General features: G+C 46.5%; 1 protein-coding gene across 4 annotated transcripts in view; it reads right to left on the reverse strand.

The window, feature by feature from the left end:
- Positions 1 to 13,315, reverse strand: part of BRD3 (bromodomain containing 3) — a 45,535-nt gene that overhangs the window by 31,723 nt on the left and 497 nt on the right. The window contains exons 2-3 of one of the 4 annotated variants that reach the window (XM_027687421.1): positions 11,032 to 11,181; positions 7,120 to 7,211 (exon numbers count right to left, since the gene is read on the reverse strand). The gene's annotated coding sequence lies outside the window, so the exon portion shown is untranslated. Of the gene's footprint in view, positions 1 to 4,543; positions 4,671 to 7,119; positions 7,212 to 11,031; positions 11,182 to 13,010; positions 13,166 to 13,315 lie in introns of those variants that run through there. The other 3 variants (XM_027687423.1, XM_027687422.1, XM_027687424.1) reach the window with 3 other exon arrangements.

Here is a 13,315-nt window from a genome sequence, read left to right on the forward strand (position 1 = left end):
TGGTGTTACACGAGGATAAGTGGAGCAGTTGAGAAGATAAAGTTACAGAAGGAAAAATGTGCTTTTTCTTCAATACATGTTGCATTTGGCCTCTGCACAGATATCAGTGCAACTGTGTCAGTGAAGCGCTCCAAGTGTAAACTTCAAGAGTGGAACAGCTCTCAAGGAAAACTGCAACCCTTTCCTGTCCCTGCCTCTCTCTTTTTAAAGGAAAGACAGGAGCAGACAAGGATAATTCCCAAAGCAAACCAGTGTCAATCGCGTCTCAGTCTAAACCTCAAAGTTTGAAGCTAAATGGAGTCAGTTCAGCCAGGGCATTTTGTTCCAGATTGGTCCTCCAAGCACAAAAATTTCACTTCAGATTGTCTTTGCTACACCTGTTGCATTGCTGGTGGAGAGGAGAAAGTCAAGCCCTGGTCCCAAGAGAGGGGAAAAAACTCCTCTGGCCTAGGTTATCCATGTTGCTGAAGTATTTCCAAACGTGACAGCATCTGCTGAAAAGAGGCTGAGGCCTGGAAAGGCACAAAAGGAATCCAAAATAGAAGCCAGTGTTTTTTCAGTCACTATCTTATCAAGAAGAATTGGAAAAAAACTACTAGAAGAAGCAGCACATTGCAGTGAATTTCCACACTGCTCTCCAGAATAATTTACCTCCTCCCAATACCAGCTTTAGCAACAAGTGGGTTAAAGAGTTACTGTGCCCCAAAGAAAGTTGTTCGCGTCCAACAAGCACTAATGACTGACAAAAAACACACGAATGTTGCAGGAAGATCCTGTGGAATGAAAAGCTCGAGATGCACCACAGATCCTTCCAAAATGTCCTGACAGCTCACTGAGCAGCACAGCACACAATGGCTCCCTCCTAATTCCCAGAACTCCATCGCTTACAACGGTGCTCTGGGTTATTGCTGAAGAATAACGTGGCAATTTAAAAAGAAACAAAACAAAACCAAAAAAAAACCACTGACACCACACACAACAAAACAAAACATATGGTTCATGGTAATGATTGGGAAACCCACTGAGGATTAATGAATTTTGCAAATTAGCAAAGAAGGAGCAACCAGGATTAAAGAGAAACAATCAACAACGCTCAGATGCAAAACACTCTTTGTTCATTTATTTGGCAAAGTGTAGTTCTGTCTGTGCTGAGCGCACCTGATAGCTTACCAAAGCAGACAGAGTAATATATTTTGTAAAAGTAATTAAGCCTTTGAAACATGAGACCTCACTACATCACTCAGCTGCTGCTGAGGAGAGGGATTTGACTCCCGAGTTGTTTGTGCTGTCAACAAGAGCGATCAGGCTCCCAGATTACTCCAGGGAGGAGTGAGATTCTAGGAGTGCAGCAGGGCTTGCTGCACCCACACCCCACTGCACAAGTGCCCCCCCTCAAAGTGAAGAGGTAAATATTAAACAGCATCTTTCAGAACTTGTACCAAGTAAAAAAAGTGTCTGTAAAAACTGTGGGAAGCCCCAGCCTTCACCAGAGCAAACTGGTTTATCCGTGTGTATTGCCCTCAGCCTCATGGGGAAGAGACCCTCGGGTCAGGCAGGCTGGATCCCAGGCCTGCAGGAAAGGTTTGAGGATACCAAGAACCTCTGTTAGACTCCCTCCATCTTAGGGGAGAGCTGAAGGACAGAATTTTAAACACATGATTCTTAACTCAGGAAAGAAGCATTTTGCCAGATTATTAAAAACTGTGATTTAAGTCATTGTGCCCAGTGCAAAGAAGCAACCAGTTATGAAATCTGCTAAAATACTTGCATTTGCAGACATTAAAAAAACAAACAAACAAACAAAACCACAAAAAAACCCCCACCAGCTTTCTTTGCAGATAGACACTGAAACAGCATTGCTGCCCCAGCATGCTTACTGAGCTGGAACATCAGATTTCAATACGCTTTCCCTCTAAATATTTTTTTAATGACAAGAACTAAAGTTTCTGTAAGCACTTCGGTGCTTAAATGGCACGAGTTTTATTTCCAGAAGCCTGGTTTTTATTTGAAGATAACAGAACCAACACTCCAAAGTCGGTTTTGAAAACAAACCTCAGACACTTCACATTGCACGTGCATTCTTTCCTAATTTAAACTCTGCGTGCATAGGTCGCTACAACTGAAAAGCCTTTCACTGGAATAGCTACTGTCTCAGCACTGAAGACAATATTGCAATCAAGCTTATGCTGAGCATTGTATAAGACTGTTACCCCCTGCTCAACCCTTTTATTAAACATTGTCTCAAAACACCAAATACATTCATGAGTGAATATTTTTATCCAGTGTGGGCTGACGAGAAAGAAATACACAATCTTAGCATTTATTCTTTCCAGAAAGGAAGGCTTTGAGGTCAGGAGTTATTTTGTTTCAGCAGGAGCCTCCCAGTGTATTATTAAAAACTCCCCAAACTTCTGCACTAACAAAATGAGACACCCGGCAGCCTGAAAGTGCTGTGATCTGCAGATCAGGAAGGCAGGACTTGGATTCACAGTTCACTCAAGCAGTTGGGTAGTTGTAAGCAATACAGATCGTGGCTTTTTTTGCTTGTTAAAGCAACCAAACTGCTTTGGGGATTTCTTGTTTGTTTTGATCGATGCATATTTATTCTGCACTTCTCACCCAAATACTGCAGCACATATGGCAGTCACCAAGCCCTCTCTAATACCTTGACTTAGCACTGTGTGAATTAAAGACAACAGTTTCAGCTTTAAAACTAAACTTCCAGTTTCGTGTAGACACACCCCCTCAGCCCACTCACATACACTGAACACATTAAAAATACTAACAAGCATGTTAAAAAAAAATGCTTCTCCATTCCCAGCAAGGAACAGCAGGTGTGCTTTTCTAATTATGTCAACCTACTATTATTTACCAGTGTCAGAGACTTAAGATATTAAAAAAAACCCCAAACAAACAAAAAACCCCAACAAACCAAACCAAAACCCACAAACAAACAAAAAAACCCCATACACATAAAAGTTTGAAATATTAGTGAAGCCATCGTATTTGCTCATCCAAACAAGTTTATTTTAGTAACTTTTAGCTCCTGAAGACATGAACAGGAAGGAATATCCACACTATGGGATTGTCACAGAACATTTATCACGAAGCTTACAGAATGCATTCTCCACGTTGTCAAAAGTCAATTCCGTAGGAAATACGTTCTGAATTAACACCCTGCAAGACCCAACCACGCAGCTTAAGGACGCTCACAGACCCTGCGACCTGAACACTACAGCTTTGTTTGAAAGTGAAACCAAGCAGCCTACAAATAATGCTCTATCCCCAGCGCCCAGGGAGGTGCCAAACCCAAACAAGAAGCATAAACGGAGGAGAAGGACGGCTGAGTTTTGAAGTTTTACATTTTATTATCGGCAGCATTATTTATAGCACGACACTTCTATATATATAAATCCGCGATCTGCGTTTCTTTTTACACCTAGAAAGCGTATCGAGTTTAGGCAACGAACCCTCGGGTTTCCATTTATTTGCAGAAGTTTGGTAAACACCGGATATTTACGCGAGCGAAGCAGCTGGATACACACACACACACACACACACAAATAAATGCATGCGGACGGCGGACAACACGCGAAACGCGCACTTTCCAGCCCATCCTACGCTGCCTGCTCAGACCTTTTTCCAGCTCCCAAGCCAGCGGCGGGGCCGGGGAAATGGCCGGGGCGGGCGGGCGCTGGCCCGGGGCGCGGGGCGGCCGCCGAGCCCCGCACCCGAGCCGGGCACCGCACACCGCCGGCACCGGGGGCTGCAGCCTGCCTGGTCCCCCCCTACACTCCACGCTTCCCCCCCCCTTTTTTCCCCCTCTCTTCCCTCCTTTTTTTTTTTTTTTCCTCCCTTTTCCCCCCCTCTTTCTTTTTAAGAGCGCGCCCGCAGCCCTCCTTTTCCTCGCCCCTAATTTTCCCCTTCAAAAGATGGCGGGCAGAGAGAGCGAGAGAGGGAAACCGAGCGAGAGAGGGGGAAGAAGAAGAAAAACAAAACAAAAAAACCCCAAAACGAAAAGCAGAAAAAATAAAAGGGGGGGGCGGGGGGAAAGAAAGAAAGCCCGTCCTGCGTTGGGGGCGCGGGGCTCGGCGGGGCCGCGGCTGCGCCCGGCCGGGGCGTCTTCGGGCGCTCGGCGAGAAGGGGAGGGGGGGAGCAGAAGATGGAGAAGAAGCGGCAGAAGAAGAAGAAGAAGAAGAAGAAGAAAAGGGTGGGCAGGAGCGGCGGGGCCGGGAGGAAATCAATGGCCAGGCTGCAGCCAGCCCCGCCGCGCTTTGTTGCATTGTGGCGGCGCACAAAGGCTTGCGGGGCCGCGGGGAAGCGACGCGGGGCTCTCGCAAGAAGAAGGAGCAGAAGAAGAGAGGAGGGAGCAAAAAAAAAAAAAATTAAAAAAAAATAAAAATCGGCATTGGCCTTTCCCAAGTGGGTTTTGCTTTTCCTCCCCCTTCTTCCCCGGCCCCCCCTCCCTCCAGAAACCATGGCCCAGTGCTAGCAACGCACACCCAAGCATCCAACAAATAAAGGGAAAGATTAAATAGATTACTTTGCCCCGGCAGCTCCAGCAACGTTTGCCTTATAGTCCCTCCAGTTGCTCTTCTTTTTATCCTCGGCAAGGCAGTATAATAGATGCGCTACAGCGCCCGAGCGCTCATGCGCCGGGGGCGCAAGGCCATGTGGGGACCGTAGTCCCGGGCAAGGACGGGGGAGAAGCGGTGGCCGCAGCCGGGACTACAAGTCCCAGCAGCCGGCGGGTCCCCCCCTCGGCCCCCTCCCGCCCTCCCCGGGCCGGCGGGCAGGGGAGAGGGACGGCAGGGGTGATGCCCCGGTCAGCGGGCGGCGGGGCCGCCGAACGCGGTGCCCCCGGCGGGGAGAACGCCCCGCTCGGTGCGGGGCGGGGGGACCGCGGGGAGGACCCGCGGGGAGGCGGCGGCTGGAGGGTGTCCCCCCGGGCAGACATGGCCGGGGAAAATCCCTCTTCCCCCTCCTTCCCTCCCTCCCTCCCTCCCCGCCCGCCGTCGCGCCTCCGCCGCTCCGAAGGGACGGCGAGACCCTTGAAAAGTGCGGCTGGAAACGCGGGACCCGCGCGGGGAACCGAGTTTTAAATCGCAACTGCGGGAAGCTTGGCTTGCTCTCGCTCCCCCCTTTTTTTCGTGTTTTTTTTTAAATCGCGGCTTGCATTGGGTAATGCGCTCTCACATTTATTACGCAACAACTAATACGAGCTGCAATAAAAATAGCCCGCCGCCAATGCACGCTGGAGTAGTAGCTGGCCAAAAAAAAAATCCATCAAGAAAACCCACAACCCGGCGTAGTTCGCACTGGTTGATGCATTTCATAATATTGTCAACTGCTGAAAACAACAGAAATTAATCTAATGTATGCAATAAAAACAATGTGAATTTTACCAACACAACACCATAAAAGCATCAACAAACACGAGCACTGTTACAGACGCTTCCAAGCAACAGAGCAACACAGCCCATGTCCTGAAGCAAATCCACAAATGCAAACAGAAGTTAAAAAAAAAATTAGTTATAACCCAAACTATGATTGAATTGCTGCAGGAAAAAAAAAGAAAGAAAAAAGAAAAAAGAGTAGAACCATTGGAAAATAAATGAGGGGAAACATTTGAGTGCCAACATGAAATAAGACAGAGTTAGGGGTTTCTCTGTGGACACATGTGCCAACAGAGGCTGCCATGCTGCTGGTACAGACAGCCACACACTGATGCCAATTAATAAGTCAGTTTATTTTAACCATAAGGTAAAGGCAGTTTTACTAAAAGGTCTTATTTCCAGAAGATCAGCTTTTGAAAAACACGAGCAACGGAACTGAAATTTCTCCAGAGGTATGATATCACCAGAAAGACTGGGGTTTGTGCAGGCAAGAGGACAGATGTTTAAGAAAATTCCACTTAGCCGTGCTTGTGGCTGCCTGAGGATGGAACCAAAGTTGTGCATATGCCTTAACCAAACCCAAGAAAAAGTGCTTTTTTCCACTCAACTTCAAGGCTTGTGCAAACTCAGGAACCAGAAACTCGCTCACAGCCATGCTGCTCTTGGGTGTATTTCCTTTGTAAGGCAGTGTGTGAAGTTGCATCTACATCAACAGCCAAACCCCACTCTAGGTTAGTTTGTGATTTGGACTTTCCTCCTGCCAGCTGCTCTTTTTAACTTCAGGTACCCAAAAATCACTTCACTGCCCTGCACACCCAGAGCACGTGGCCTCTGTGGGAACACACAGCATGCAAACAGGGAGGAAAAGGTAAAACCTGGGTCTTCTCAAGGGGCACCATCACACTGGTGTTCACAAACCTGCCCTGCATCTGGCTGAATGTTCCACACTGCCAGGCTGAGCAAGGAAACCCCTTTGAAACACCACCTGAACTCTGCCCTGCCCACAAGTGTCCTGAATACCAGATACCAGGGATACAGGGAAGGACTGGATTTTGAGCACAAGGCACTTTTTACCACTGTTCTGCTCTACGCCCATTGTCAAGGCAATTCTAAGAGAGCAGACGTACATCAAAGCATTTGAGAGCCAAAGAGAAGCAGGTCAGATCTTTTGAATGCACTGTCCTGCTCCAGTACATGCCTGATCCACATGGATAACCAGAGTATGAATTCATGAATGCCATAACATACACAGACACCAAATCATGAGCATGACCAAAGAGTCCCTAAATGAAAACTGCTGCCGCTCTGGGCTTGGGGGCTGGGAAAAATTGGCAGGCTGAAGCTTTCCAAGGGAGGGGACAGGGAACAATCGGCTGAGTGTTCATTATGAACACTCGGAAAAACGTCGTCCGTGCACTCTAAAGGCTCGTTTTCAGCTGAGCCATAAGCTGAAAGCTTGGTTTTTAAATGCACTTATATTTTAGTTTGGGGCAAACTCCTGCAACAAAAACGTGTTGGCTGCGACATAAGACTTGGCAGAGCCATAAGGAGCTGAACAGGGGGCTCCTAATGCAAAGTGTTCAGCAAGCCCAGCAACGTGCAAAGAGTGCAACAGGAGAGCAGAGTGAAATTGGGGAGTGCAGGCAGAAAGGCAGAGACAAGAAAAGCCAGAGAGCATAAACATGTGAGAGCACAAAGCCCTCCAAACTGGCAGGGCACTCACCTCACAGAGGAACATGCACAAGTTAAATATTGGAGTTTGATCCTCACTGCAAATCCACATGCATGACCATGTCAATGAAGGGTGTATCCAAACTGCAACCCAAAAGCAGTCTCCAATTACACCTTATCCTTCCTTAGCTTACCCAGGGTGGGTGTAAGACAAGTTTCATACCAAATTGTAATGTTCATTATGCATCAGGCTGAACAGGCAAAACAGTTCACATGGGAAACTGTCCCCAGAGGTTTCACCACTATCAGCTTTCAACCTGGAACACACGAGTCACTCACACACCTACCTGCAGATCTGCAAACTTGTGCTTGAAGAACCCCACTGCATCCTCCAAGGGATTAGGAAAGCAAACATATTTTGGGATCCCTAAAGCCTTCTTTATGCAAGGCAGTGAGTTCAGATAATGGTTTAGCCAAACAGGCATAGGCTGACTCAGTCTGAATAAACCCCATAGGAGGTACAGTGAAATCAAATCAGAACAATTCAAGCTCAAATTACCTAGCCCAAAGTAAAAGCACTTCAGCCAAGGAAAAGATAGTTGCAATCTCTAAATTAAATTCTGAACTGATTTTGTCACACAGTTTCATGCACAAGATGTACCAGTCTGCTTCTTCTAAAACACCTTAACATCAGCTTTTCCATAAAATGCAAGACTACAGCAGCAGCTTTTTACCTCCTCCTGCTCCCCGAGCTCAGAGGAGCATCCAAGATTCACCCAGAGCCTTTTGATTGGCCTCTGTGGTCTCTTATGTTGCACCTCCAGTTACCCAATTAGTACCTTGTTAACGAACACCTGCCATGTATTTATTCCTCCTGTTGCAGTACTTTTAACCCATAATGAACAGTGGTACCAACATGCTTCTCAAAAGCTTTGTGCACAGGCTTCAACAAGAAAAATTTTCAAGGCTGTTAAACACTGGCAGTTTTTGCTTCTCTGCCCTCCGAGTCTTGATTCTTTTCAAAACAAGAGGGGATGGAAGGAGAAAAAGGGAGATATTTGTTTCTGAGATGAGTTTTGTGAGGACTGACCACACACAGTGCCTGGTGTGACTGCACCCAACAGTATTTAAGAGGAATCAGGGGCTGCTGGGAACACTAACCTAGAGCACCAATTTTCTGACCTTTGCTGTAGGTACTAACTGCAAACTTCTGATTTTTACCTCACCATTCAGCGCCTGTTTCACCACCAAAACCACAGTTCCCCGCTGCAAGGGAGCTTTTTGTTAGTATTTGCACTTGGGATTTCCAAGTGGAGAAGGCTGCTGAAGGGGTATGAATATCAAACTGGCATTGCATTCTGGCCCTCCATCTCTGGGCACGTCCCTAGGCACGCTGTACATGCACATGAAAGGCTGATTTGAGCTCCACACGCCTCCAGGCAGCCAAATTTGGCCATTCTGACTATTTTGTCAGCCATCAGCCACCATGGGCTCCAAGAGACCTCACACAGCAGCAGACTCACAGCAGCTGCTATCTCTAGAGTGGATGTTAAACATTATAAAAAGGGAATTTATTCAATAACAGCCATGTTTGGGATAAAGACATAAAAGTGCCCAAATAGGAGATCGCTTAAAAACGTGTAGTAAATATCTGGGATTATGTGATTCCAGTCATCCCAGTGGCAGGGAGAAGGGTGTTGAACACAAGGGGATAAATGCTCTTATTGCAACAAGAGAGTCATCGTTTCCAATGATCTTCTTCACTGTAGTGGCAGGATTTCCTCGATTGAGTAAGTGCTATTCAGTAAGTTAAGGATGACAGGACTAGGGCAGAGGTTTGAAACAATAATTGCAGTTTGTTCTTCTGTAGTACCTTTCATCTGTGGAATTCACAACAATGCAATAATCCTCCTAACAGCTTTTGCAGGTAAGGAAATATTATGACTCCTGTTTTTCAGCTGAGGAAGCTGAGAGGGAATATGATGATGCAGAGAATCATGGGCAGAGTCAGAACTGGGACTCAGCTCTTCTGACTCATTCTTTGTAATTCTGAGAGCCTGGACACACCAGTTGGTGAGGCCACCCTGGTTACTTACTCCTGGGAATGTGACAGTGCCTGTAAGAACCTTTGTCTCTTTGGTGTTCACTCTTCATCTGGAAAAGGGTGAGCAGAGCCCCCAAACTGGGAACCCAGGAGCCAGGATGTCTACAATCCCCCAAAGGCACAGCACTGTGCTATTTGAAGGGAAGACAGGAAAGAATTGAGTGATCCAAGACCCAAAGGATCTTGTAAGTGTTCATCTGCAAAGAGCAGTTTTGATTATGATCTGAACAGTGGCCTGGAGACAGCCAATATCCAATGAAGGGTCCAGAGTGGATTTAAATAATGTTCTTCCAGACTGGAAGTTCTCAAACCAGAGAAACAGAGGCGAATGGCTTCCACTGCAAAGGACAGGAAGGGCATGAAGAGCCCACAGAATATTCTGTCTGACCTTGGTGAGTCTTATCAGGATGTAGCTTTACTTGGAGGAGCTGGAGATTGGGCTACTGTGGGCTAAGGTGTGTATGTATGGAAAGAAGCAGAGCAAAGGCCTAAACTATTGTGGGAGAGAAGAAAGGGACATGACCACAGAGTTTGGGAATGGAAGAGAAAATGCCCAGCCAACAGGGCTACGTATCTTTGGCCACAGTAAATATGTTTCTTTGGAAATTACCTGCATCTAAATGGTTTTGTTAGACATGGAGTGGGATGAATGAACCCAGCACCTGCTGGTAGCACAGTGGTTTGCACAGGTAAGCAAGCCTGTGAATAGTGGGTGCTACTGAGCTGGCAGTTTAAACCAACAGACACTAGAACATGCCAGATTTCAGCTGGCCAAAGCCCTAAAGGATTCCTGTGTGTTTCCTTACTTTTCCTCCTGCCTTCTTACAAAGACTGGAGAGAACAGTGCAAAGATGCTCTAAACAAATGGTGGCTCTTTCAAACATCTTGATTTGTAGATTACAATGAATAATAAATATACTCAGATTTCACTAGAGCTGTTTCAGGGGTGTGAGGCCATTGTATAGGACTGTCCATTCACTGTGGTTGCAGCCATTTGCACCAGCCAAGAACGGAGCTCCTGATTCACACAAGTGCTGAGAACCTGCTGCTCCAGTTGAAGTGGCTGGGAGAGGCAGGCTGTCATCACGTCTGGCAGTGAGACCGTGTGTGACTCAGTCTGGGGCTCTCAAATCAGCAGCCTTTATGCATTAACTTGGCTGTGACTTCCACTGGGGGGGAATTTGCACTGAATGATATAGCACAGCACATTGCAGGAACTCCAGTCCTCTGGAAGTCCTTCCTGCTCTTCAAAATCATGGGCTGTTTCTTAACAGGTCTTTACTAACGGGGAGTTTGATACATGCAGTGTTCAATGATATTACATTGAAAGCAGTTCTTCAACTTCCATAGGCCCCTCATGCCCCGACTAAGTGTGTCTACACATCCCTCCCAGGCCAGAATGAATCCAATCCCACCTGCTCTCCACTGGGGTAAGATTTCCTAGTTTTAAATGAACAAATGTTGGCAGTGATGCAAGCAAAGCTCGTAGTGTAGTGGGGGAGGTAGAAATATCATCCTGGAAAAGGTTCAGTGTTTGTTTTTAAATCCCAGAAGAAACATATGAATGTGATGTATCTGGGATTTAGAAAAAAAAAACACGTAGCAGCATGTTAGGAACCACCCAGAAACAGCTCTGTGTCAGGGATCAGCTGCTCTTTAGAAGCCTAAAAGATGCAGCAGGTCTCTCATGACTTCTTCCTCCCTGTTTCTTGAGCAGACTGTAACACACAGCAAGTCTGTTCTGCGCTTCCTCTGTCTGCTGAGAGGCCCAAGCAAACAAAACTCTGAGCTGAGATTACCAATTGTGCCAAAACATAAACATGGACACACAGCCTGTGAGCTTAGTGCCTTATTACTCACCCCTACAAACGTAAGCACGAGCTGGTTTGCAGCAGGCAGGTCTAAAGAGCAGGTCCAGCGTGTACTGAATTTACTGGGAGCTTTTCCACAAACAATAATGTCCTTTGGATCAAATCTGCAGGACTGGGTTAGTTCTGGTCTTGGCAGAACCTGTGACAAAATCATATACGTTAGTCATAGCAGGAGTCACGGCCCCAGCTCTGTTCCTGACACCCTAAAGCCATCCCAAAAGCAGCACTGAAAGCAGGTACTTCCTTCCAATCTGAGCCACTCGTGGACTGTTCTTTCCCTTTCATCATTATGGGAAGCTGCTCTCCCCCAAAAAACCTCAGACAGGTGTCTTTTCCAGTGCACTTGGCAGGTCACCAAGTTCAGGCTATTTTGAACCAAATGGAATGGAAGGTTTTGTGAGGGAGAAGCCTGCCAAGCCCCACTCTTTTCCAGAGAGGGAATTTGGACAGATGTCACATCCTGCTGATCCCAGCTGTGGCAGCCTGGCTGGAGGAGCAAGAAAGACCCTCACAGATGATTCATAACCATCAAGTTAAATTTCATCCAAATTTCTGTCCATGCAAAGCCCTGGGTCCTCACTTTCTGCAGTCCCAAAGCAATGTCCCTGCTCTCTGAGTTGTCTTTCTCTGCGAGCTCCATGCTGTCAAAACTCCAGCCTGGCATGGGATCAGGTACTTGGCCAAATGGGAGTTTATCACACTTTAAACTTGTTTAAAAATATCTCTATTACACTTAGAAGCTAAAGGGTTGTTTAGGCCTACAATTAATTTGTAATTTTTCAGGTTCCAGAGAGATATTATTCATCATAGGTGAGGGGTTTTATACATGCATATATCTTTATTATCCATATATATAAATATATCAGGCAAAAATTTCCAAAGCAGACACTGAGAGGCAAAATACAAACTTTTATCTCCAACATGAAAGAAACAAAAACACCCTGTCACAAGAAAGTTCTATAAATAGCATTATACTGCTGACTTGATTTGTGTTCTCTCATTTTACTTCATATTTATTTTTTAAAAAACTGAAAACTTTAAGCTAAAACCATCTGGAAGAATCACCAACAGAAACTGAACTGGATTTATTTCTTAATATTGTTCTGGTGACTTTGCAGTTTCTTCTAACTGTTTTACCTCCCTGAATTTAGAGGGCAGGGCTAATTTTCCAGACTTCTGCTGTGGGATTCCAGCCTGAAGGAGAAGGGCCTTGGCTTCACTCTACCACAGGATTTTTTCAGCTTTTCTTTTCCTTTCTGAACTGCCATTAGAATTTTTGGAACCTAAATATCTTCCTGCGTTAAAGGGCCAGTAGATGACACGCATCTCCTTTACTTCCCTCTTAAATAAAAGCAGACTGCAATGTGTGCTGTGTGGGTTCAGAAAAACCTACCGCTCTCCAGAAAAGTGCTCAAACACATCTTTAGTTGTAAGTTGGCTGTTTGGGCTTAATGAATTAAACACTTATTCTGAGTCAGGACTTTCGTGCGCCGATACACTGAGAAAACATCTTAGATACTCTTGTCTTAGATATCCTCTCACCCAGGCAAAGATTATAGTGTTAAATGGCTCACACATCAGGCTCGTGCATTACAGAATCATTTAGATTGGAAAATATCTCCAAGATCATCAGCTCCAACCTCTGACCATCACTTTGTCAACCAGACCAGAGCACCGAGTGCCACATCCAGCTGTTCCTTGGACACCTCCAGGGGTGGTGATTCCACCACCTCCCTGGGCAGTTCCAATGTTTAACGGCAGTTCCTCACATTCCGGTGTTTAACAACCCTTTCCATGAAGAAATTCCTCCTGGTGTCCAGCCTCAACCTCCCCAGGCACAGACTGAGGCCTCTCGTCCTGTCCCGTGTTCCCTGGGAGAAGAGGCTGATTCCTACCTTACGGAGGTTATTATAGACATCATACAGACACTGTAGACATTATTATAGGCATTATACAGACATTATAGACTTTATTATAGGCGTTATGTAGACATTATTGCCGTGTGAATTCGCTTGCTCATACCACAGCAGCTTTCACCGGAGGTTGCTGCTGTGTGCATCCAACCTGCATTCGTGCCCCCCAAACACACCCAACCCTCTCCCAGCCGGGCTCAAGGGAGCTCCAAAGACCGCAGAGCCGTGGCCGCCCATTCCCTGTCTGTCTGCGTGTCCGCCTGTGCCTGGTTTTTCCCACACGGGATGGACGCGACCCTGTTTCCCACACGGGCTGGACGCGACCCGCACCCCACGGGGGCCACGCGGCACAGGCAGCAG

The sequence above is a fragment of the Neopelma chrysocephalum genome, unplaced genomic scaffold (genome assembly GCF_003984885.1).
Source record: "Neopelma chrysocephalum unplaced genomic scaffold, ASM398488v2 Primary Assembly neopelma1_74, whole genome shotgun sequence".
Classification (NCBI taxonomy): Eukaryota; Metazoa; Chordata; class Aves; order Passeriformes; family Pipridae; genus Neopelma; species Neopelma chrysocephalum.